This window comes from Lepidothrix coronata, unplaced genomic scaffold (genome assembly GCF_001604755.1).
Source record: "Lepidothrix coronata isolate B3197 unplaced genomic scaffold, Lepidothrix_coronata-1.0 Scaffold80, whole genome shotgun sequence".
Classification (NCBI taxonomy): Eukaryota; Metazoa; Chordata; class Aves; order Passeriformes; family Pipridae; genus Lepidothrix; species Lepidothrix coronata.
In genome coordinates this window covers 2,587,672-2,614,092 of record NW_016690260.1, presented here as the reverse complement: position 1 = coordinate 2,614,092, position 26,421 = coordinate 2,587,672, and the positions used below count along the sequence as shown (strand labels likewise).

Sequence of the window (26,421 nt, the reverse complement as noted above, 5' to 3'; positions counted from 1 at the left end):
ATCTTCAGTCTCAAATGTCTGATTTATTCAAACTTTTCTATTTTACATTGTATTTTTACACCAGGATTTCATCCTGTATCAGTAGATCCTTGTCTTCCTGTTCTACACCCAAAAAGATATGGATGTAGTCACAAAGAATGGCTTTCTTACAAGTGAAATTATAGAGTGCTTATGATTCCATACTTAGATAATTAACCAGGGGGAAACGTGTGTCCATGGCAGAATTCTTTTGGCTGAGCCCATTAGATGACTTCAGCAGAACCACAAAAAGAAACAGAACAGCACAAACCCAGCAGACCCTAAAACTCGGGCTATTTTTAAACTTTTGGTCATCCTGTGAGATGGACCAGTCCGAGTGCATTTCCTGAAGTTCAAGCCTTGCATGGACTGAATGCCACAGTGGCAATCCTGGACAAAAATGCTTCCCTTCATACTCTGTTGGGTGAAGTGGGGAAGGGTTGGCTGGCATGCCTACCCCATGCCCATCTGTCAGAGTGGAACTGTGCCTACACGACAGGTTCTATGCTACTTTCGGTAACATGTTGCTGAGAATAAAAGCTTATTTATGAAACAACGTAGGGCAACTTCAATGTTCAGCTTAAAATAGCAAGCAAATGAAAAATGATTGCTTTCCTTGAGATTAGTCTTTCAAAATCAACTTCTAAGGTTTTTCAATTGTATGAATAAAAACTAGCACATACACTGCAAGAAATGAGGCTTTTCCACACATTTTCTACTATTGCATCCAACCCAGTATACAGTCTCAGTAATTCCTATTTTACAACTATATCTCCAAGAGAGCAAATTCAAGGACCTGTGAAAAAATGTATAGGAGTGAAATTTCTCAAAAGGATGCTGGGAGAAGAGAAGGCTAAAGAAGGAGCAATATTGATTCTTCATTCTATGAAATGTATGTGTATTAAACAAATTGCAGTTGAACAGTTTTTACAACTATAAATAACTCCAACTATTTTCCACTTAAGAAAACAACTTCTTTCTGAAAAACTAAAAAAGAGCAAGGAACAGCACAACCACTATTATGCCTAATATAAGACAATGCAGTGAATGCCAAAAAATACCATTATTTTTTCCAAATTTCCAATTTAAAAGGAAATATTATCATTTTATGTTTTCCTTAGTAAATATCTTCTCAGTAGTGGTGCTTTAAATGTCACAAACTGGAGACCTGCATAAGTTCCACATCTGTATTAGACATCTTTGCCATTACTCTGCATTAAAAGGTCAAAGCTTCTGATTTAAAATATAGTCTTGCATATTACTGTTGTGAAAGTAACTGTGAAATGATGAATCAATATAAATTGCTACATTTTGTTCTTGATTCTGAGGGCAGCTAGAAACAATAGTTCTGGAAAACACAAACTAATTTCATTTTTATTACATACTGCAAGAAATCTATGCTGTCCATAGTTCTTACAATTTCAAATTAACTTAGTGTTTTTTAAAAAAAACCCTAGAAACAAAAACGTCTAGCATTCTTATTTGGTAATGACTAATCTAGAATTTACTTTAAAATTCAAACTGTGCAATTCCTTCTACTCCTGTTCCTCCCCCTGCCACGCTGTCCTGGTCCTTAATCAAGCATTAATTCATTGCTTGGGTCCAAATTGGTTTGAAGCTCTGCCGGGATTCTCAACAATGCAGTTTCACAAGACACAATCTATGTACCTTACACTTCTGTAAGGAATATGTTATGTCATTTTAGTGGAATTGCAGTACACCATTATGGTTTTCAGTTTGCAATGCCTGATTAAATTGGGAGACTTGTTGACTTTTGTTCATAATTAATTACTGCTTTAGTCTAATAAGAACAGACTACATAATCTATCTTCCACTATGTATCTGCTGCAGTACATTAGCTTTCTTTCAGAAGACAAACGGATATCATTCAGATAAACAATATCACAAATACTAAACAGCAATTTCAGCGGAGTTAAAATAAAACTTCATAGAAGTAGACAAACATCTACAATTGTGTACACAGCTACTCACACAATCACTCAGGTTGGCAGGGACCGCCCAAGGTCATCCTGTCCAACTTCCCTGCCCAAAACAGGGTCAACGCTGGGCTTACAGCTTTGTCCAGATGGGTCTTGAAAACCTTAACAATTGCCTTTCAGAAATCAAATTATATGTGATTATATTTTCAGGATAGCCTGAAAATCACAGAAAAACTAGGTCTACATATATAGGACAGATTGCTCTGATCCCTGTTGCAACGCTCCTACAGATTAGCTAATCCTTCAGATTAGCTAAACCCCCCATGTTTCATGTTATGCTGAAGGATTAAAGAGGATTTCAAAGACTTGCAGAGAACAAAGACATTTTGTAATAAATTGCCATATATACCTTTTATTTACCTGTTCTTACACTACAGAAAAACAGGTTATTTCAAAGAGTAGGATGAGGTTAATGTACAAAGGCACCAACCAAATAACTAAAGATGACTAAAGGAAAGACAAAAAAAACCCAAAACACATTACTTGTATATTACTTGGGTTTTTTCATCTTCCTCAATTTTGACATTTGAGGAATAAGCTATTACATGTAGTGTAACAGCAACTTCCAGTGAAAATCTTAGGATTCCGTTAATTAGTAATTTAGACTACAGAAATAACCAGTCAGGACTGCAACGCTGAAAGGACAGCAAGTTTTGTTTTCTTAATTTGGTAGTCCTAACACATTTTGGAGATACTTGATACCTCAGAACTTAATCACATGTACTCAAAATGTATTTGAATGTGTTAGATAACACAGTCATTAATAATTTAATGATTAAGACACCTGTACAATTTGACTGATTTAAGTTTGAAACATGGCACTGAATTCTTTACAGAATCACACCTGGCCCTTAAATTCTGGAAAGACTAAACAACAAACAATCAATCTCTTCTTCTATTTTGACTAAAATATTTCAGGTTATTAGACTCTAACCTGAATCCCTCTGATAAAACTTCCTGTGCCATTCAGGAAGGATTTTGTACAGGGTTTCATCATTTTCATATAGTCTGGGTATGTCATTAATGTTCTACTTGGAAGAAAGGTAATCAACAGCTGACAAAAAGCAAAAAAACCACTCCAAGCTTTGCAAGGTGAATTGTTTTTGCAGTTCTGACTAAAATAATGGAATTATTTATGATTTTATACCTGCAAACTTGAGCATAGTGCCAAATTTTGCCATGGTACCAAGTAAGTAAAGTGAGCATCATCTACAGCTGTTTCTATTAGAATTTTCATTATAGAGTTTCTTAAAAGGTCATCAAGAAAGATACACTGTGACATTTATAAAGTTTGTGCAAATATCCTCCATAATTTATAAAATGCAGTGTCTATTTTGTAACTTCAGTGTATCTTATTCAATGTACTTTTCTCTATAGGCCTCCAGATCCAAGAAAACAAGCATTCAAGAACTGAAAAATAAAAATTTTAAAAAAATAAAACAATCTTACTATCACTATGACTATGCTCGATGAAGCAATACATGAGCTAGGCCAACATAGTATGTATTTCCAAGATGTTAAAATCCAAATTGCCTACCAAGTAACAACTTTCTCTTAAAAGTTCCCCTCAAAAGGACTCATCTGTAACACACACACACACAAGCTTCAAAGACAGAAGTTAAAGAAACAAAGAACAGAAGAATGGTATTGGTGCCAAAAAACTCCAAACACTGCCACATGCCTAAGTATTCAAAGCATACTAAATTCTAAGGCCTAACTTCTCTCTACCAAAAAAAGCTCTTAATGTGAATTATACACTGAAATATTTAGTTACTTATATTGAAGGAAAAAGTCTATTTTCTGCATTTGAACTCAAAATAACCTCTAAATGAAGAAGTAGAATTCATTTGAGCATGTGCAACCGTTGTGAGGCACAGCTGGTCCTCGCAGAGATCCCTGTAGTAAAAAATATACCAGGTAACTGATCAGATGTTGTACTAAGAACTGCTCTGACTGGTTTGGGGCTGCATGGATTCTGCCTGGAAACTTTGCCTCTAATGCTGCTAGCCCAGACTGTTTCACAGCTAAGGATATCTTTTTTCTGGATAGTTTAGTGCCCAGTACACTTCAAGAACACATACGCTTTTAAAACCATAGAAGTAAATAGTTGGATTTTTTTAATGATGTTGAACATTAAAAACATTGCCCAACTACAAATTATATCCTATGTTTCCCAAACATGATCGTACTCACTAGAAAGGAATATGTATTTAACAGGTCACACCTAAAAAACCCATAAAAATCTAATGACTGGCTTAAGCAACTTCAATGTTATATCGAAGTCAATCTTATATTGACTTCCACCTTTACTGCCTCCTAAGCATCTAATAAACTATTCTGCACTGGAAGAATCATCGAAGAGTAAGTTTACAAATTAGAACATAATCTCACTGAAGCACCCTCATAAAACTCAGAGTTCCAAATTTAGCACAAAAATTAAAAGGTCACATTTTATATAAGTTCTCTCATAGTAGGTGCCTTAGGTGTTAAAGAATACTGCATAAATTTTATACTTGTAGATAGAAAGAATTCCCGACACACAACTGACACAGTCAAAATTATCTTGCACAACTAAGGGCAGTTCAACTCCCACAGCTGAAGAAGTGAACTACACAGCTGTAGAGCCCTTGTGAGAGCTGCAGCAAGAGAAGTGACAGCCCAATTGTGCGCTGAGCACACCCAGCAGAGGCAGCATCTGCCCTCCCTGCTGCTGCTGTGTCCAGTCTGTGTCCAGACTATTTCATACAGACCCCGGCAAAGAAGTTCAGCTGTTGGTCGGCATTCTTTGCTCCGTCATATCCCTCTCATTTTCTGGGAAAGGACTGTCACCACTTCAATGGATTCTCCTGCATGGAATGCCCCAATTCCCCGGTTGGGAGCTCCTGGAGGTCTGACCCAACAGACAAAGCAACTGGTCAGTGAAAGTGACCAATATATCGCTTATTGTAAGAACAATCAGGACATAACAGAGTATATTTTCTAGTCAATCTGATATAAACACATTTTTTAATACTAACAGTAAAATTTAGTAGGCAAAAGTATTCCATAGGCTTATCTAGTTTTGGTGACGATGGATTACCATCAAGAAGCACACAAAATATCAGCAGTTGTTCAAACTGGTACACCGTTCACCATGCAATATGCAGGACATTTACAAGATAAAGTGTATGTTCATATTCTATGATTTACTTAAATGATTCCTTTTTACAGGGATTTATTACTGTCTTGCAGCACAATGTTACTGATGAAACATACATACTTATTACAAAAACCTTCACACAGTTAAACATACAAAAAAGGAATAAATCAAAGTCTAATCTGTCCTAGTCCATTGCCTTCACTCACTTAGCTTATGTTGTCCTCATTGTGCAAATAGTCCTTGCCAGTATAATTTTCATTTTTGTATCCATCACCCTGTTTGTTGTTTGAAAAACGTTAAAGGCACAGAGCTTCAAAGACTATCAGACATATTTAATGAAGTGTCCTCAAAACATGTTCACAGAGAAAAAATGTGAAATAAACATGTCAAAATTATTCCTGGACACTGTCCAGCAACCAGCTGTGGTGTGCAGACTATGCTAACCCTGGGAACATTCTTCTTTCTCTATGGGCCTCCAGCTTTGTCTTCTGTTCCTACGGATATTTGTATTCCTAATGCATGCAGTTAAATCTCAAACTAAGCAAGACCAAACTGAATTAGTACTTCAAGAGAAAAACAATTAAGCATGACCAAGCTTTTAGAGCAACTAAGTTTTTTAGGTTTGACACACCTTTTCATTAATTGCCCATAAAAACCATGCTGTGGGACACCTACACTGCTTGAGTCACGTCAAGCCTTCAAATCCTAATGTTAAAGTGCTGCTCACTTAGGGTAATGAAATAACCAAACATCTATTTTTTGAATAGGGGCACTATGTCCCACACTAGGGCCAAATCCAAACTTTGCTAGTCGTGTTCAGTGTCTCTAGATTTCAGCAGAATTTTAATTATTTAAGACACTGCTCAAGCATGCACAGAGAGAAATAAGAAAGGCAAAGGTCACCTGGAGTTGTAAATAACAAGGGACGGGAAAGGTGACAAGAGTTCTGCAAGTACACTGGCAACAAAAGAAAGGCTAAGGAAAAAGTGGGCCAAATGCTTAGCAAAGAAGGGGAAAGAAGCCATGGAAAAGGTTGAGGTACTAAAATAGAATCATAAAATATAATATTACCAACAGTAGATAAAGATGCAGTTATACAAATCCATAGGATCAGAAGGATGTATCCCTGACGGCTCAGAGAGCTGGTCAGTGTCACTACAAGGATACACTCTATAAACTTTTTAAAGTCATGGCATCAAGGGAGATTACCAAAGACTGGAAACTGGCACATAGCACACCCATCCTCAAGAAAGGCAAGAAAGAGAATTTGGGAAACTACAGGCCAGTCAGTCTAATCTCGGTTCACAGAAAGGAGTAACCCCATGCAGCTGTACAAGGTAGGGTCTGGTTTGCCCATCCTGATCAGCATTAATTATGCAACTCTCCTTTAAATCTTCACTGGTGGCGTAATACTACTGGACTTTTCAAGGTGCACATATTATACATTCTAAATTTGGGCACATTAGTTCCCCTTCTCCTCCAGCCTTCCAGAATTTCTCCACTGTTCCACGATTTGTTAAAACTCAAAATGAATAATTCATATGGCTTCTAAGCTTTTTTTCTTTTTTAGTATCTGTAGGTGTCAGTGCAGCAGATTTAAAAACATTTAACATTAATAGGTGCTGGTACAGTGATAATACATTTTTCCCATCACTAATGATGGAGGTGGTGAGATATAAAAGCATCATCCAGCCTCTTTCTGAATACAGAACATAATATTTATTGAATATTTATGCCTTTTTCTGCACAGCAGAAATTTATCATCCTTGCCTGTTATTGGACTTCTATCATTACTGAGCTTTTGTATCCTTCAAGAACACCCTCTATATTTAAAGAGCTCCATTGTACTCTACTGCCCACAGATTTTTATTAATAACTTTACCTCCTTAACCACCTGTCTCCAAGCCATATAGTGCTTGCCATCATCAGCTCCTCATTCTTTAAAACTGTATTGCTAACTTCACTCCCCTTCTTACCTTGTTTTAACCAAACAAATCATGTTTCCTAAGAGAAGAATTGCTCTGGGAGTAACTAAATGAGCAAGCAGTTATCAAGTTAGTCACATTCTTATGCTCTTTGCTTTTTAAGTTTGCTCTTCTTTTAAAGATTAAAGTAGGAGATACATGCATGCAGAACTTGTTCTTGGCTCTCAACACAAGAAGTTAGCTCACAGTTCCTAACACATCTGCACTATTTATTCTACAGGCATCAGAAAGAAAAACCTGTACAGAACTCAGCAGAATAATGTGGCTTTTATTTGATAGAAAACTGTCATGTACGTAAGTACGTATGTATATGTATACATACGTGTATATATATATACATATGTGTGTGTATATATTTGTGTGTATATATATATAAAGAAGTATCTTAGAAGCTTCAGAAATTGATCAGTGGCCAATTGATTTATCGGCACAAGCTTCCAATACCTGCAACAGGCTGAATTCCCATAATTTTCCTTTATTGAATACAAAAGGAGCTTTAAGAAACTACTCATGTTTCTAGGATCTGAATTACATTTACAAAAAGCCTCTAATATATTTTTTTCAGATAAAAAACCCTGGCACAGTAATACTCGTCTTCTGAATGGTAAGAACTGTTCAAGGAGGCAGTACAGAATGTTTAATGTACAAGACCACAGAAAAGTCTATACAGTTTTGATGAGAAGCTAGTTTTCACAGAGGTCCTCTAGTAAACACTCATTAAACATGTTTTAACATATAAGTTATTTGAGTCTGCTATCATTTTCATTACACAGCTGTGATTTGGGCTTTTTAAATTTATCATTTTGCTTTATCTCAAAAACTAGTGCTAAATAGCAGAAATACATAAGCCTGGACAAAGAACACAGTACCCTGAAAGATTTAGATAAGACTTTTAATATGGAAAGAACATTACCAAATGCATTTCTGTAAAAATAAAAATCAATCCTTCCCTTGCAGTAAAGCAGAAAACCCTTCATATTATTTCTACCATATTCACTTTCTCTCTGTAAAGTCCATTCACCTTTCACTAATAGTGAAATAACATAAGATCTGTGCTGTAAACTTTGCCGTTTTGAGATGTGTGCTGGGTGCATGCCAACAACCCGCATCATCTTTTGTATCAAACATTCATTCATCCAGCTCTACCACTTTTTTATAGAGCACTGGCAGAGAGGAGTGGAGAGAAAACATAATGGTGATAACTGCCAAAGACATTCTGCACTTTCCTTCTAAGGTATTTCTGATCTGTGTGAATTCACTTGCTGCATGCAGGCCTCATGACCTATAGCATGTAAATGTCAATGACCATGATACAAGTCAGAACTGAATTAACCTTAAAAAAGAAACATGAAATGGTGATGACACAGTTCCCTTCCAACCCCCAGTCCTTTGATTAATCTGAGAAAAAAAAAAAAAGCTTTTCCATTGATGCCAGTTATCTTTAAAGATAAATAGGTAACTCATTTTTTCAATATTTCTGGTTACATACATATACAATTTGAAAGTATTTGCAAAGCTGCCCACTGCAATAGCTGCAACACCTATAGCATTTAAAGGTCATGAAAATCCACAGACTGGAAACCAAATTCATTTTATACAGATGGAAGAATTAAGCTTTAAGGTTTTGCAATGCAAAGTTTCAGACAGGATTTTTAAAAGAAACCTCCAATAAGTAACAAATTTAGGCAACATATATACACTTAACAGATCACATAGACAGCATAGAACTGCTTCAGGCATCAGATCAGATGACGAGAATAGAACTCTTCTCATACAGCAGAAACACAGGTATAATAAGGATACAGCGTATTCTGTTTCCTAACATGTTTCAAACTGTTAAATACCTTATAAGGTTCTCTGCTTTCACGACTGTTCATCTAAAACCATACAGTTAAAGAGCCCTAAAAATATAGACAGAACTTCCAAAAATTCTGAGGGATACTGCATCTCAAATGTTAAAAATGTCATGATACTTCATTTTCTCTTGGCACAGAAAAAAAATGCCAATGCCTCTATTGCTACATTTAATCTTTTCTTCATTTGTTGAATAGTAGTCTCTGAATGTGGTAAACTGGGCAGTGAAATTCAACATTAGCAAAGGCTATCGGTATCTTTTGTTCCTGTATTTATCTGTGGATCACAGAAAACGTTTTAACTAGCCAGTAAGACTGCAAACAAGCTATTCCCATCACTGAAGATGCATGCTTTCTTTAAATGATCAGAAGCAACAGACACCTCGGACCTTGCTTGCACTACTGTAAACACCAATAAACTGCAGAGAGCAGGGGTGTTCAGTTTTTCTCCCTTAAAAAAATCACCGTCTATTTTATTTAGTAAAAGTCCAGTGAATAAATACAAGCTGGATGCATGCTTAGTGAACTTTGAAAAGAGACACTTTCAAAAATATGTTAACCATCTAGAAACAAAAAAATAGAACTGTTAAGCATTAGGTGTACTTGGGAAAATTATCACCCCAGTACCCCAATCATCGTGTTTCTTATTCTACAACAAAACAATGCCTCCTGAAATCCACTTATTAATACAAACACATACACCAGTTTCAGTTATTTCAGAAAAAAACAACAAAATTCTTTTTCTCAATGGGTATGATTCAGAACTCAAATGAGTTTGTGCAGATCACCAGGTCCAAGACAACAGCTCACTAACTAACTTATTAAAGTGGTAGGGATTCTCACCTAATCTGAAATTACTGGTTCCAGTGCCAAGCCTTTAACACACAGTTACTTTTGTCAGTTGACGATTATCTAATTTTAAGCTACAGAAATCATGCCCATTTCGGTTTTTAAACAAAAGATGGTAGTTTTACCCAGAATACCTATTATTTATCCTTACAAGAACGGCTCAGACCAAGAAATTCTGAGTGGGCAGTGTAGTAGAAGAGGAATTTTTGTCTCAAGTAGCAACTATACAGTCTGAACTGTTCTATTTCTCTTTTCAGCCTGGAGAAGACCAAAGGGAGACCTCACTGAAATCTAGAGCTTCCTCACAAGGGGAAGCGGAGGGAAGGCACTGATCTCTTCTATGTGGTCATCAGTGACAGGACCCGAGGGAATGGCCTGAAGCTGTGCCAGGGGAGGCTTAGGTTGGATATCAGAAAAAGGTTCTTCACCCAGAGGGTGGTTGGGCACTGGAACAGGCTCCCTGGGGAAGGGGTCACAGCACCAAGCCTGACAGAGCTCAAGAAGTGTTTGGACAATGCTCTCAGGCTCATGGTGTGATTCTTGGGGTTGCCCTGTGCAGGGCCACTATTTGGACTTCAATGATCCTTGTGTGTCCCTTCCAACTCAGGATATTCTGTGATTCTGTGACTCTTTTTGTGCGTCAGTGGTAAACAACATAATTCTATCAGAGTGCTAATCAACATTTTAGCAGTACTTAAGACTCTGCTATATACAGTTCAAGTAACTCAAAAAAGCCATGAGTTCATGGAGATAAAAACTGTACTTAAAAATCGAGTCAAGAGGCACTCTGTGACCAAACAGCCAGTGAACACTGAAAGTGAGAAACCACCACATTTAAGAACAAAGTGCCTGTAGTTCTACAAAATGTGCTATTACACCGGATGTGTGTTAAATTTGTTTACATATTACTTCTTATAGCCAGTTTTAAACTGAGGCACTTAATCTTTCCTTAGATAAGTGAAATGAACTAATTAGTATCAAACCTAGACATATTTGTGCATTTTGTCACAACAGTAATTTACACATCTTCTCTAAAAGAGAACTTGTACAACTCCGAATATAAAAATACGGTTGACTACATTATCTGAAAGCTTAAAAGCTCACCTAATTCAAATTATTCCTTATTTCTATACCAGCTTGTTAAAAGTGAACAGTTTCTTTCTCTGCATTAAGGTTAGGTCCAATTCTTCCCTGCTTCACAGCTACATGCATCGCCTTGCCTTTAGTATAATAGAGACATCTAAGTCCAAAAGAGTTCTAAGTTAAGCCATTGGAAGATCAACCCGCACACACACAAGATCAACAGAACCAGCTTACATCCTGTAACATGATTCCTACACAAAAAGCAACAGGTAATTTGCATAGACCCTGAGACCAGATTTTTCACAAAAGAAAGTTCATTACCATTCAGAGTACTTCCCACTGCAAAGGTGAAATTTATAATGGAAAGTCTGGTCAGTTACATTCTAAGCACTTTACAAAGTAAATTCAAAACAGGTTACCTTTAATTACAATATAACATGTAATTCTTCTCTGTCTTCATTTGAGCAGAAGCAAAATTAATCAGATAAAGAAAAAGGCAAGATGATCTATAAATCCTATTAGATGGAAAACAGGCTTCAATACAGTTTTCCTCTCAACTAAGTCTAAATTCATCAGTGTTTCATTAATAAAAAGTCAAAAGTAAGTGGTTTTAAACAAAAGCTTTAACGAAAGCACCACCCTGCTGCAATTTGTTGCACAGGAAGCCTATCATGCTTGCAATACATTCAACACATACCCAAGTGGATGTGCTCAGATAAACTCTCTTCATATGAAGTTTCCTACAAAATCTCAGATACTCGGAGATCACATGCAGGCCACAATAAAATGATTATTCAAATTATCAGCAGTATCTTCTTCTGTCCAGTTATACTCACTTGGTGCTTCATGTTTTTTTTTCACACGGTACTTTATGCCAGGATTGGACTTTTGTGTGTTGAATAATATTCCAGTAAGAACACCTGGGTTCAAAAACAAAAATAGGCATATCTGACAGCCATGTTCCCAATTACATGATGGAGTATGCAATTAAGAACTGGGCAGCATTCTGACTGCATTCCTATTATAACTAAGCCATCAAATTGAGAATACTTCCTGAAAAGATTAAAAAGACATTTTCATTAAAATATATTCTTCCTATCCTTCACTAGCATAGCAGCACAGTTAACAACAGCCACACCAACTGCTCTAACTTCTATTTATATAGTAAAGCGCAGGCATCAGTATGCATGACAATTAAACTAAGAAAAGGGCTCAAACTGCTACAGTTTATTACCTACAATCTGTTTTCTTCCAGGTATAAGTGTATAAGCCTCCTGAGCTCAAAGTTATGCATTCACAAGACTTCAGTCAATGAGTTACTGGGAAGACTTTTTCTGAGTATCAGTGTCACAAGTTCAGTAATACAGCTGAACAAAATAGAATTACTTGCAGCCTGAGAATTTCACAAAGCAGTCAATTAAATGCACAAGGTAATAAGACTAGGATTATGACCAAAACAATTATCTGTAAAAGGATAATGAGATCGCTCTTGAATGAAGCCCAAATCAAAATTTGGGCTGCTTCTTGAATTAACAGTACACAGAACCTCTCCAACTACTTCTTCTGACATAGGCAGTACCAAAAATACACCCACCAATGTCAACGTATCAGCACATTACAACTCCTCACACCCTAAAAACCCCTGCCACCACAAATTGCATCTTTCTTGGCACTGCGAGAAAACGGCATAAAGGTCATGGAAAACAAACTTCACTCGCATTCTTACAGGTGTCTCCTCCACATGAAAGCTGAAGAGCAGCTGAGTGGTGACACACAGGACCTTTCAGTGCCCTTGCAGAACAGAACACTTCAGTTCCCACACCTCTGAAGTCAATATTTTTCAGTAGTATACAGTCACTTCTATTTAAAAACAAAATAATACCTTGGGTTTACTGTTTATACCCCGAAACTGCAAATCAGAAGAAATACAGGATAATTAAACTATGTGGGAAAGACAGACTTGAGTAAGATCCTGTCTTTCTCTTTTTTTTTTTAGATACTTAAAAGAAAAAAGAATCCTGAAGGCTCAGCTAAGTAGTTCCACATTCAAACAAGCTTAAAAAGATTTGCCAATTATATGGTCAAAAGTAAGAAGCTACAGTCAAAATCTGTCTTTTTTATATCTTAACCTATTTTCCAAATGTATTAAGAAAAAATAATCTTTCATGTGAACTCATAGTCATTCAACCAAGATTCAGCAAATTCTAAACCCACACACTTGATTTGTCATCTATTTTGGCTGCTAAATCTGACTCTAAAAGAGTGATGTGTTACCTTATTATTATTTTTTAAAAGATTTCTCTTGGGATTGCACAGCAAAGGAATGAGTATATAGCCTATCTTACACAGGAAGGAGAGATTTTTATCCTTAAAAACAGGAGGTTCGCCCACATGATCACCTGGGACAAACTTGGCCAGTGCAAGCAAGCTAGAAGGTTATAGGAGCCTGGGAATGTTTAACATCAAGAAAGTAATTACAGCCCAGCAAGATCAGAAGGAATTACACAGGAAATGTGAACAGTAACCCTTTCATGCCAAAAAAAATCACGAAAAAGTGAGCTCTCAGCTGCTAAACTATGAGGCTGTACAAACCAATTGCAAAACGCAGGAATGGAAAAAACACTACATATTACTAGGCTATAAATTCCCAACGATGTGATAAAGCTACACCTCCACAAAAAGAACAAAACCCCTGGTCTTTCTTCTTGCCATGTATATGCAGTATAATTAAAGCCCAAAAGAAACATGAAAAAGTTGCAAACACCACACAAGAATGGTCAGTTGTCTCTTCCAGACTTTTTAACTTTATGCTGACCAAACAGACTCCTCTCTAGAAGATGGTCAAACATCTTGTTCTTATTTAGTCACGGGAAACATCCTTCCAAAATATATAGTGCATTATTCAAGCAAGAATGCTAACTCTCTCAGTTACCTATTCCATGAAAATGAATCTCCCAAATTCTGAAATAAACCCCATAGCTCAGCAGAATGGGCTCAAGCTACCCTATGTATTTGTTGGTGAAGCAATTTCTGTTCTCTAGGGACATGGAGGAATTTGAGTAATCTGACTGGACTTCAATTTAGTTCCAAAGCCTTCAAGTGTCATTTTGCAAAGTGAACAATGATCATATACACATGCTCTTCACACACAACTGGGAACCATTTTAGTAATAAATGAGACTTTTTTTAAGCTCCTCACTGAGGAAAACTGCATTACTTTATATCTACCAAGACATAATGCTGTACATAACCCCAATAAGACAAGAGATGAGCAATAAAGAAATCAAGCACTAGTGTTTTTATTAATTTATTGATGAAAAATACCATGAATATACTCTCATTAAACAAAAATAAGCTCCTCTAAAAAGTTGGTGTATGTCTGATCTACCGAAAAACGAGATAGAAAGATACTTTTACAATTAAAAATCAGTAAATTATCTTATTTAAGCACCATGCTTCTTTAGTTGTTCTTAAAATTACAAATCAGAACAGCATCACCACATATTGCATTGCCAAAACCAGTAGACCATACTAGTGCTTTAGCTTCTTTTCTTTCACCTTGTCACTCAGGTGTTCCCCTCTACCTTCCTTTACTAGCAAAGTCTTCCTTTTCTCAACTCTTCTGTTGGATTCTGTTTTGTTTCCTTTTCCTTGCCTTCACATCTAAGGTGTGTGAGCCTTTGCCATCATTAAAGCCACATGCACAACCAGCTCCTGCATGACTGAAGTCTACTCAGCTACCTGCTCACTGGAATCTCTAAATAAATAAAATTGAGGGAGGAAAAAAAAAAATACAGAATCAGGACATGACAATTTCAAGCACGGGCATGCAAACAGGGCAGTTATGGTGTGGTAAAGAAGTAACAACCAAGAAGGCCAAAAAGGCATTGCTTTTATTATGGCCTGCACAAGTAACTAACTACCATTCTTCAGGAGATAAAACTGAAACTAAGCAATTATAGTTTCTATTATTTTACTGAGATGGAGGCTGAAAAGAGACATGCACCATGACCTTGTTCTGGAGACAACGAGAAGGTTCCATTTTCTCCTGCACTAAACTTAATCCCACTTCTAAGGGTTGGTGACTTGCAAAAACAAACTGAACTAACTCTCCCAGTCAATACACGTTCTTCAGAGATTAAAGTCACTTCTCCTAAATTTGTCTGTCTCCACAGCAGATTAAAGATTCAGCAGTACAATATCCATACAAGATGTCAGCCAAAAAACCCCACAACAGTAGATAAGCCACTAAATTTTTGATGGCTATAAATGCAATACAAATCCACCCACAGCATATAACAATGTTTGTTGATTGGTTAGAGAAATATTTCAATATTGCTGCAAGATATTCTGTCTTCAAAGGACTAGTACATGTAAAGTATAAATACTCCAGTGATACTGCTATGGCTTTTTCAGTTTAATGTGCTTAAAACCACAGCCTTTTTTCAGCAAGGTGAACTGACACAAGTTTGTTAGAAGCCAAGAGATCGTTAGAAGCCAAGAGTTGGCTACAAGGACTATGCCCATGCAGATGAATTGGTGGTAACAGTGACCAGGAGGTGTTTCCTGTACCTCCCAAGTGCAGGTAACATGTCAGAAACTGAGCATTCCATTCAATACATGAATTAGTAACTGATTCATCTGCTGGACCCTGAAGCAGCACTGTGGCTCACAACAGTGTGCACAGCTAACATAGGATTCCTTTGCAAATCAACAACGCTTTCCACCTGACCACATCTGCTCTTTGCAAAACCTCTTTAGACTTTACATGTGAAAATTAGTAGGATTTGAACTCAATGATCCCTGTGGGTTCCTTTCAACTCGGGATATTCTATGATTCTAGCATACCAGTACGAGTAAGGTTTCTTAATTGAGAGGTTACTAGCATTCACCTTATTTCCAGAAAGAAATATAATAACTTTAAAAAACTGAAAGTAAAAAATTTCATATTCTAGCCTTTTCATTTTTATAATGAAAAAGTAAATTCCAAAGATACTAGCTTTGAAAATTAGTACGCTTCTAAGTACAGATATTTGTATATGACTAGAATTCAACAGAAATTTAAAACTTCCTCTTTTGGGGACATCTATAGTCAGTCAACTTAGCATGTGTGTTAATGTTCCCACCCAGTGTCTTCCTCACTGCAAGGATATACATTAAACATTTCCTCCTTCCCCATACAGAGCAGCTTTCTAAAGATAATTGCCAAAGACTGAATTATCAGGTAACTTGCCTGAATCACAGGCAAGTATTGGAGAGAGAGGTCACTAAAGAAAACCTGAAACTCTTCTTTGTAAATATCCTCCAAGAAAGCAAGCACAGTTATTCTCTGTCAACCAGTACTAACCTATAAAAATAACTTAAGTTTATCTATTACCTTCCGATCATTAATAAACATTTTGGAAATGGTCTTTCTAGTGTTTCACATATGAAACGTTATAAAGAGACAATTCAAGTAAATTGTTTCCATTATTGAACAGCACACACTTTAAAACATAATCCCACTTAGACAAAAAAAGGCTTACACTGTCCAAGATTATTATATCTCCCATCACCGAAATTCCCCAGGGTTAAATAACACCCAGGATACTTAGCCTGTCCCATTCCCTGATTAAACAGGACAGTTGCAATAGTGTGTAGGTACAGTCTACTACACACGTTATACTTATTTTTTTACTTTTTGTTTTCTAGGGTAAAGATGTTTTGCTAATTACTAGATACTACCATCAAGACATTATTCTGTTTCCTTGGCTTGCATTTTTGGTGGTCCAATTAAAGCCCATTATTCCACAACTTTTGTAATCAATATTTTGTAGTTCTTCATCTTTTTGCTTTTTTCTGAAACGAATAGCTTCCTGGAACAGGAAGAGACTTATGCAGAACAAACCAATTCTATAGTCAGGAGTTTCCATCAATGTAGTTAGCATTATTCTTAGTCTAAGGAGTGTTTCTGCTTCCCAAAAGCTGCTTGGTTAAATCTTTCAAAGGTATCTGTGTTTCTCTAAGTGTAGATAAATTTTAAAATTGAAAAAGAAAAATAAGAGTTTGCTCTACTTTAATCTTGAGCATGAAAAAGGGTTTTTTGTCTCAAAATTGAAAAGAAATTTTACTTTCCAAGGAACATTGATATTATATACCAAGTATTTTAAGATTTTTAGATGCAGAAACACCTTCAAAAAAGTTTCAAAACTTTTACAGTGCATTAGATCAATTACACCTTAGTGCATTAGATCAATTATATCTTAATAATATCTTCCACCAGCTCTCCTCACAATACACAGATATCTTCAGAGCATGCTAGTACATAAATAGAGGTTTAATACTTGCATGAAATCACGACAAAAAAAATAAAACTAGTATTACCTTTATCTAGCCTAAATGGACTCTACAGTTAGCTTCTTTTAAGAAAAACCTTACCATGTAAAAGAAATCTCACAAATTACTTAAATTATCTAGAATATAGTCTTTAATTACAAAATTCATAACCATTTTTCTAGTACTTTTTTATGTGGTCAGGAAGCCTTTCCAACACCGCAGTAAACAAATTAATTTGACAGCCAGGTGAAAAATACCTACAAGAAATTAAGTATATGACAAAACATAAATGATGCTAATCAAACACATCAAACTCTCACAGTTCCAGCATCTCACCTTAAGCAGAAGAAGATGCCCTAAACTGGTCAGAGGTAGAAAATCCTGCACTGGATTGGACTAACTCATCATTTGAATAACCCTCCCAGCAACTATTGATCAAACCTGGCTTCCTTTACATTTAGGAAATCAAAAAGGTTTCACTCAATCCTCTTGGGAGCAGCTCTGGCCACAATTATATCCAGTCCTGTCACTTCAAAGTCACTGAAATTAGCTACCTAACCAAGAACTCAACATGCTACAGCCAACAGGGAAGATAGTTTGTCCTGTTTTCTTTCAGCAGTGCCTTTACACTGTTCATTAGCACAAGAGATGGAAGATTTGTTCTCAAATCTGAATAGCACACTCCACTCCTACTTTGTAAGAGGAGAACAGAGCACGTACATTACATACCTTACACATATGATGCTTTTGTCAATTCACACTATTATACTAATTGCTTCTTTTAAAAAAAGCCAGACTTTACATTCTTAGGAAGTGCACAGTAGCATATATTCCTTCTATTTCAAATCCCATCTCCCCAGAAAATGATAAAAGCTACTACTGGAGTTAGACAAAAGTGTAGATTCACCACTAAAATACAAGACCCAAAGAAGGAATCAACATGGTTTACTAAAACACTAATACAAGATTAATGACAATCTTCTCAAGGAAAAGCAGATTTATTACTGCAGATTATTGTACTTGTAATTATTGTAAGTAAAACCTTTTCATCACAGGAAAAAGAAATTCCTCCAAAAAATATTAAGTACATCTTTCTACATGTAAGACAACAGAGAACTGGCACAATTTTCAAATACAGCAACCTGCAATCAAAATTACATAAATGTAAATATGATGCAAATTACATCATATTTATGTTTCTATAAACTATACTGTGGCAATATATACTCTCGTAGTGCAAGTAGATGGTGAATGAAAAAAAAAGATGTGAGAAAGATAAACAAACAAGTAATCATTCTACTAACTAACAAACTACACCAGGTGTTTCAGAAATGGCCCTTTAATCAAAGCAAAGAAGACTTTTTTTTAAAAAAAGCCTCCACTGACTTTTGGAGCATTCTGCTCATTACAGAAGTGAAAAGAAATAATCCCAAGCAACAAACTTTCCAAGATCCCACGTACATCTGGCACCCACCTGCTTATGTAAAGACTGGCATAATGTAGTGGTGGCTTTTAAATGCATATTTTTCAAATAGTGACAATCCCCAAGCAGCAAAGCTTACTTTTCAGATGTGCCAAGCCTAAATGTTTAAAAGTTGACCATTATTTTAGGCTTATCATCCCTGACAGAGTACCTCTCAGTTACTGAAGTCTGTCTGCCCTGACAGGGGAATTCCATTTCTAAGATTCATACAGAGAAAACGTTTCAGTGTAAATCGTGGCTATTCTAAGCCAGGAAAATGTCCCACAGATCGCTAAGTTACCATCTTTCAGGCAAGTTCTCCATAATTAAGGTATCAATTATAATTTCACAGGCATATTTTATTTTATAAATAAACTCTGTTTCCATAATTTGAGCTGTGGGAAAGAATGTCTGCGTCAATGCAGCAACCCTTACAGCACAGCAAGTTTTGAACTGAATGCCAGCTCTAAATGTTATAATATGGATTCTAGCATGGAAAAAATAGGAGGAAGACTTCTCCCTCACCCTCAAATTCCCACAAGCTTTCTGAACTTTTTTATTCATGTCACGGCACCTCCCTGACATCTGCTCTTTGCTGCTCTAGAGCCAAATACAACAAATTTAAGTCAATCTGCTGCTAAACACACCAAAAGTAAAAACTGCAGCCTCTATTATACAGAGAGAAAAGGGCATTTCAGTGGGAATGAGCAAAAGCCAATTCTGCAGTCTTTTCCTGCTGAACACCGCTTTTGATGCTTTTATCACAGAGTTTTATAATTGAGTTTGATAGAGACTGAAAGCAAACAGTTTCTAGGACCTGAACCATGCCAAGAGAAAAGACTGGCAGAGCGACAAGCATGCTCATTTAATTAAGATACCCCCACTGCTATTTTTATGACTTTTTACATACTTGCTGGGAGTTGGCTGGGTGACACAGAAGGCCAGCGTTAGCTCATCTCACCCTCCCTAAATATTCCATCACTCTAGGTACAGAACAAACTTGTGTACTGACTTGGATTAAATTACTGCAGGAACACCTACTTAATGCATGAGCCCAGGCAACAGAAAAATCAAAGCTGAACAGAACAGCGTCTCACTAGTGGCAAGTCACAAAAGCAACTGCCCTACATAAGTTCTTTCCAAGTTAACGAGGATCCTGATGTTAATCCCCAAAACCCCTTCTTCAATGTCCCCATCTACCACAAAAATAAAGTAAATCAGTGGATACCACCAAGGGAACTAGACATAGCTCCTAGTGGGTATCTCATCTAGATATAACCTAATTCGGGGAATGAGAGCAAACAAATTAGTGAGATACCATAACCTTTTCTCCCATAAACAAACTAGGGATAGACTTAATTGCTTTACTCCCACCATCAATACATAGTTTTTAGATGAGCTTTATTAAAAATCATGATGGAAATAATCTTGCAACTAAGAAAAGATGGGGATTATATTCCTTCAGGAGAAAAGGTAACCTGAGCCTGTGTAAATATTCTTGCACTCTAGCTTATCCAATTTCTATTACAATTTTCCTAAATTAAAATTACCCCTAGACTGCAGAGCTCACTGTCTTATCAATTTATTAAGAAATATATCCTTTCTCAAGTTTCTTTCTCAGTTTGCACCCTAATTTCACAGAATGTCCCCTTACTCTTATAGCATGAATCAACAAAACAAAAGCTTCTGAATTTCTTCTTTCAAACCATTCATCATTCTGTGTATTTGTGTTATACTTCTCCATATTCACTGCCTTTCAAAGGGTAAACAATTTTTTTTCCCAATTTCTCTTTATAAAAGCAACCTGTCAAGACATCATTTGGGGCCAGGTAGTCTTTGCTTTTCTTCCTTGTATCTCACCCATTAAGGTCTGCAAATCATTGTCATATACCAATCAGGATACCTTCCCAAAAACAAAATCACTGGTTTACAGGAGAACATAAACACACACTAAGCAAAGGTAACTAACCAGGACTTTTCAGCTTTAGGCATTCAATGAGGCACCAAATACATCTGGCACAAGAGTGAGTTTGTAAAGTAATACAGCAGACCTGCCCTTTAAAGAATTAAGACTGTAAAAAAAAGATAACTCATAATATATGGAAGACAAGAACATTCTACATCCTGCTTACTCTACCAGAACTACAGAAAACATAAACATCTCTGAATTAACTTACTGAAATACCACAAAATATAACAGATTGGCCCTTAGAAGGTACATATCCAGGCAAAAACAGAAAAAGGCTTCCAAGAACGTGGTGCATTCAAAGATTTGAAATCACTACAGCCTATCGTTACTTTTCTCTGGAAGTTAAAAAAACGAGAGAATCTAAAGTTTATGACTTTTTTTTCTTGATGCTGAACAGTATTGTAAAGTTTACTTAATATTGCTATTTAGGGAAGAACATAGTATGGTGATTGATTCAACTCTCTGTTCTTAAACACTCTGCTAAAAGAACAAACTACTTGTGAAAATAACAACAAACAGCTGAAGGCATTTGGGTGGTCTCCATTTGAGTCCTGTAATACAGAACAGTTCCTTCTTTCTAAATCCAATACCAACTTAAGTTCCTTCTTCAGTAAAGCCTCAAAATCTGTTGATGACAAAAGCAACACAACCCACTGAACATCCATATTATTAATTTAGGACATTTTACTAGTAGGCCGGTAACTTCTTAAGTTCTTGATTCATCATACCCAGGTCATGCTTACATACACAACAGGTTTCCACAGACTGATCATTTGTCATTCTCTTACAGTATCTTGGGTGTTCATATAGTTTTACCTTTAGGACAGTGTATATAATTAGCAGTTGATGCTGGATATTTCAACTTTACAGCCTTGCTTCCTGAAATCATGGATCTACCTTATTTCTTCACCAGCAGCTCTACTTTTATTGAGCTGAGCAAGAGCAGGAACCGCCAGAAGCTCATGTTTTGGTGTACTTCTTTGAAAGGGCAGACTGATATAAATCTGAGATTACATGCACTCACAAACAATTGGCAGACTATAGCCTCACTTAGGGGAGGCCAAGCAGTCAAGGATGGCCAAAAAACCCACCAAAATTAAGTTCTACATCATTCAACAGAAGACTGAAGTGTGCTCAAAACTACAAAAATGAGTAACAGGAACATCCTTATTTTCTCTGGTTCATCCAAAATAACCATAAACATATATATAAGAGAAGCAAAGTGGCAAAGAAGCACAAGTACAACAGAAATTACATCGGTCTAAGCTGTAATTTGTCACCATGCAACATTTTCAGAGAGTTGGCCCTAGGGAAAAATCCTTAGAAGAACAGATAGAGTCCCTTGCAATTGTCCCTTACAACAGCTGAATAATGCACCAAAAAGTAAGAAAACACACCCTTAAGCGGTTTTTTTGTTTGGTTTCTGCTTTTGAGTCACATAAAACCATTAAATACTTCCTACAGACATTTCAATGTTCATTTACTGGTACCATAATGCTTCACGTGGGAGACTGAGTATGGAAACATTGCTCTGACTGATCCGCAACCCAAACTCAACCAAACAGCAAAAGTTCTCCTAGTAAGTCTGACAGAAGTAGTTTATTTCCCCCACAACTCCCTCACCTATCAAACAAATTTTCCAAGCTGTTTTTTCCATCCCTTTTGCACCTGCTCCTCCTGGCAAATACCCAAGTGAGCCAAAGAACACTCCCGCCTCCCCAGTGACTTGCTGTGACAGAGGCTCTTCAGCAAGGCTGAGACAGTGCTGCTTTAAAGCATCTCATCACATGACTTCTTGGCATTAACCATGATACTTTCTCTAAACCAACAATCTTGGGCTTAGATTTTCTGAAAAACATTAAAGAGCTATGCCACAGACAAACAACACAACACATACACATGAATTCATATCTTATATCAGCCTCTAAAAGTCACTATAATCTTTATATGATGCCATGAAAAAAAAAATCAGCATTCTGTAAAAAAACAAAAAACAAACAAACAAACAAAAAAAAAAAACACACAAAAACCCCCAAAAACTTAACCACAAATAAAGTGACCACAAGGCATTACAATTCTGAAAGATGCACTGAGCTACTTATTACATTCCCTCCTTTCCATTTATGCTACAATTCAAGATACACTGACTGCTCACTACTAAGCCTGCTCTGGTATCAGGACACCAGCCAGCCTCCCTTCAGGCAAGGCTTTCAGTACTGCATGGCCTTCAAAAAGATACAAGAAAAACCAACAATAAAGGGAATAGTTTGCTGTTTAGGTGAGGAAATTATTTTTTCCTAAAATGGTAAAAGACTCAAGTGGCAAACCAAAGATAGTCTCTCCTTAATTTATGCACTTTCATATACGTGTCCAATACACGGTACAGTTCTACCACAGTTAGGTTTATGGTGTTTTGATTACATTCTTGATATTAATTAGAAAGAATTATCAGATTACAACATATTGCTACACAAACCATGATAGCATTTCCTACAACATTTAATTACACTATAAATACCCATGAAATCAGTCCTTTAAAAAAAGTAATGCTTGAATATTACTTACACTATGTTTCATCAGCTTATAAAGGACCAATCCATACCTGCAAATACTGCACTATAATATAGTAAGTTAAAGACACATTTAATTAGAAAATAGCACATGAAGAATAGCATGGTTTCTACCCAGCTGTTCTTTGTTTTCATGAAAGGTGACAACACCAACAGTAATACAGAGCAAATACAAAGACAACAGCATTCTTCAAATGCCATTTTAAGCTGACAGTAAGAATCTCTTTGTTACACCAGCAAAAGAAAGAACGAAATAAAAAAACCCATAGCTTTTTATTTTCAAAATTAAAAAAATATTTAAATCTATATTATATATTATTTTTAACGGTTACATTGTGAAGAAGACTGAAATTCATTCAACTTTGATAACAAGAACATGTAAATATACTTCATGAGAAAGGGCTCAACTATTACTCGAGCATCACTATTCTCTTATTTGCCAATGTTAGCCTTGTAAAAATATATGTTCATGTTTTAAATTTTGTTTTAAAAAAAATCTTTTTAAATAAATGCATGTTCTGGATCTCTGTAAGCAAATTATAATGACAACATGAAGCACTAGGTCCAAGCAAATAAGGACAATGTCTTAACTTCACTGCAGATGAGGATGAGGATCAAAACATCATTTCCTGCTGCTGAACCACTAATATGGAAACTATGAAAACAAGTTTCATTGGAGTACAAACCCAATGGAGTACATCCTCAACGATGCTAAAGAATTTAAAATGAACAAACAAACAGCAATTCAAGCACAATGACAAAAATCATCTTTTTGTTCAGATAGACACAGGATCAAAAATTAAAATACTCTGCAAGGATATTAACTGTATTCTTTCAACATACCCGTGTTATGCATCCTGCTGCTCCTACAGCCAATGAAACATTTCATCCATCTTAATTCCTATTTCAAGGAAATAAAAAATGAAAACAACAACAGAAAGTTCCAATATCTCAGAAAATGTGTTTAGCAAAGGACAGAAAATCATATTAAATAAAACAGACAAACGTTTTAGAAAGTGGTATATAAACAAGAATTCTACTAAAACATATTTACTTTCAACAAAACAGCAAATCCTCTGAGGTGTACCATATATTAACAGTATATCATATTAGAAATTGCAATAATAAATATTTGAATAAACATTGCTAAAATAACCAATAAATTTTGCACATTTCTGATTTTACCATGTATTTTTAAAACTCTTAAGTTTCTATAATTCTAACTGCAGTAATATTTTCTGTCAACTTCAGATCAAAGCTCTACATTCAACATTTGGCCATTTCACTTTGACCTGACAACATCGCCTCATTAGGTGCAAATAAATACATAAAACCATCACCAGTTTCATAGACATTTAAAACATTAAACCACTTCCAAAAATCATGTATTACCTCTGCACATACAATTCTTCGAAACAGCTCAAGTCACCAATGAAGAACACTTTTTTCCATCTAATACAACATAATCCTTGAACCTGTACATCAAAAACATATGTATGACAGTCACTACGTGTATCTAAGGTTTCATGTGAGAAAGTCAGAAATACCTCACCATATGCTGTCACTGTCATTGCTAATTCTGATATTTTCACAGATGAGATGTAGGAAACATAGGAAACCAGTTTTCCTTCATGAACTGCTTTGAAAAACATTTTAATTACAAAAGCTAAAAACACTTGAATCCTACAATAGTGCTGGTTTTCTTCTGACCCTCCAGTTATCAGTACCCAAGAATATTTTTAATTAAATGCTAACAACATCAGATCATCACAAAAAATATTTTAAACTTATAATATAATTGTCATAAGCTTTTTTCCTTCCTTTTCCTTTCTGACTTTTGACAAATTGTAAGTTGGAAAGAATCCAATTCTTCTTGCTACTGAAGCAGAAAAAAATATGCACTCATCCCCGAAATACATATATTTTGCTTTGTATAAAAACAGCTTCTAAAAAGATTAACTTAAACTAGTACTAAAAATAACTATCTACGATAAGGTTATAAAAATAAACCCAAAACAAAACAAAAAAACAGCTTAGTATTTTGGTTGCTGAACAGTTCTGTGGGAAGAAAAAACTGCACACAAACTACTGTGATCCAAGGGAACTGTGCACTTATCCTATGTTATCCTCCTCTTTCCTTCTTATTAATGAATAACAGGAAAGATCACTTTTAATGGTATATTACAGGTTCAAATAAATACGTACAAGCAAATTCAAGACTAATTAGTTTAACTACACAGCATTTAAGGGCTAGACTGTTGACTGATACTTCAGTACACATTAAAAAGTTTCAACAAGATAAGAGTTAACTTGGAGAAGAAGAAAGGAATTGAGCACAGGATGTATCATGTCAATTTTAATTCAGGTGTAGAACTAGGTAAACCTTTTAATAAAGCATGACTGCGGGGCAAAAGAAATTTAAACAACCCAATCTTACATATTATTTCATATCTGCCACACTGCAGACATTACCATGGTCTTTCCAAAACTCTCTTATGCTGCTTTCAAGCGCTTCCCTCCTTAAGCTATCTATGCCAGACACATCAGAGCATTTGGAACCTGTGATATGTTCCTTATGTCATTAGCAATATAAAAAATTCTAATGGATTCATAAGCTGGCAGGCCTCAGCCCCAGTTACACACAAACACTACACTCATTTGCTGCATCCATTTCTGCAACTACAGGACAAAAGCCCTTTGGCTCTCAGTTCCTCCCAAACCGTGAGGAGCCTGAGAGGACTGCACATCGTATTTGTACTTTTATGGAAGCAGCAGCAAGGTTATGAAACATCGCTCAGGTCTCGGAGTCGAGAGCTCGGCACACAGCTCTGACTCACGCTGGGGCTGCACAGCAGCCAAACGCTGCCACAGAACCTGGAGGAAGCTACGGCCACCCCTCACAGATGACGCGCTTTATGACCACCGCTAAAAAAAAACGTGAGCTGGACAAGTAACTTTCGAGACTTGTAGGAACCTGTAATATACAGCCCTTCTGCAGGTCTTTATTGTAACATCAGAACTGGTAACTGCATTCATACCCTATCGCAGGGGTGACAGCCCCTAGAACCGGGCTGGCACTACCAGGGCAGTGCTGTGACACACCCCCAGGGCAGGGCTGTAACAATTCCCCAAGTTGGGCTCTGACACCCCCGAAAGCTGGGCTTCGACACCCCCGCGG

The 26,421-nt window shown here is 36.3% G+C and overlaps 1 protein-coding gene across 6 annotated transcripts in view; it reads right to left on the bottom strand.

Moving 5' to 3' along the window:
* ZNF438 (zinc finger protein 438) overlaps nucleotides 1-26,421 on the bottom strand; it is a 52,803-nt gene that overhangs the window by 25,495 nt on the left and 887 nt on the right. For 4 of the 6 annotated variants that reach the window (XM_017820242.1, XM_017820245.1, XM_017820239.1 and 1 more), the window contains exons 2-3: nucleotides 24,636-24,718; nucleotides 24,087-24,144 (exon numbers count right to left, since the gene is read on the bottom strand). The gene's annotated coding sequence lies outside the window, so the exon portion shown is untranslated. Of the gene's footprint in view, nucleotides 1-23,238; nucleotides 23,276-24,086; nucleotides 24,145-24,635; nucleotides 24,719-26,421 lie in introns of all 6 variants that reach the window. The other 2 variants (XM_017820243.1, XM_017820240.1) reach the window with 1 other exon arrangement.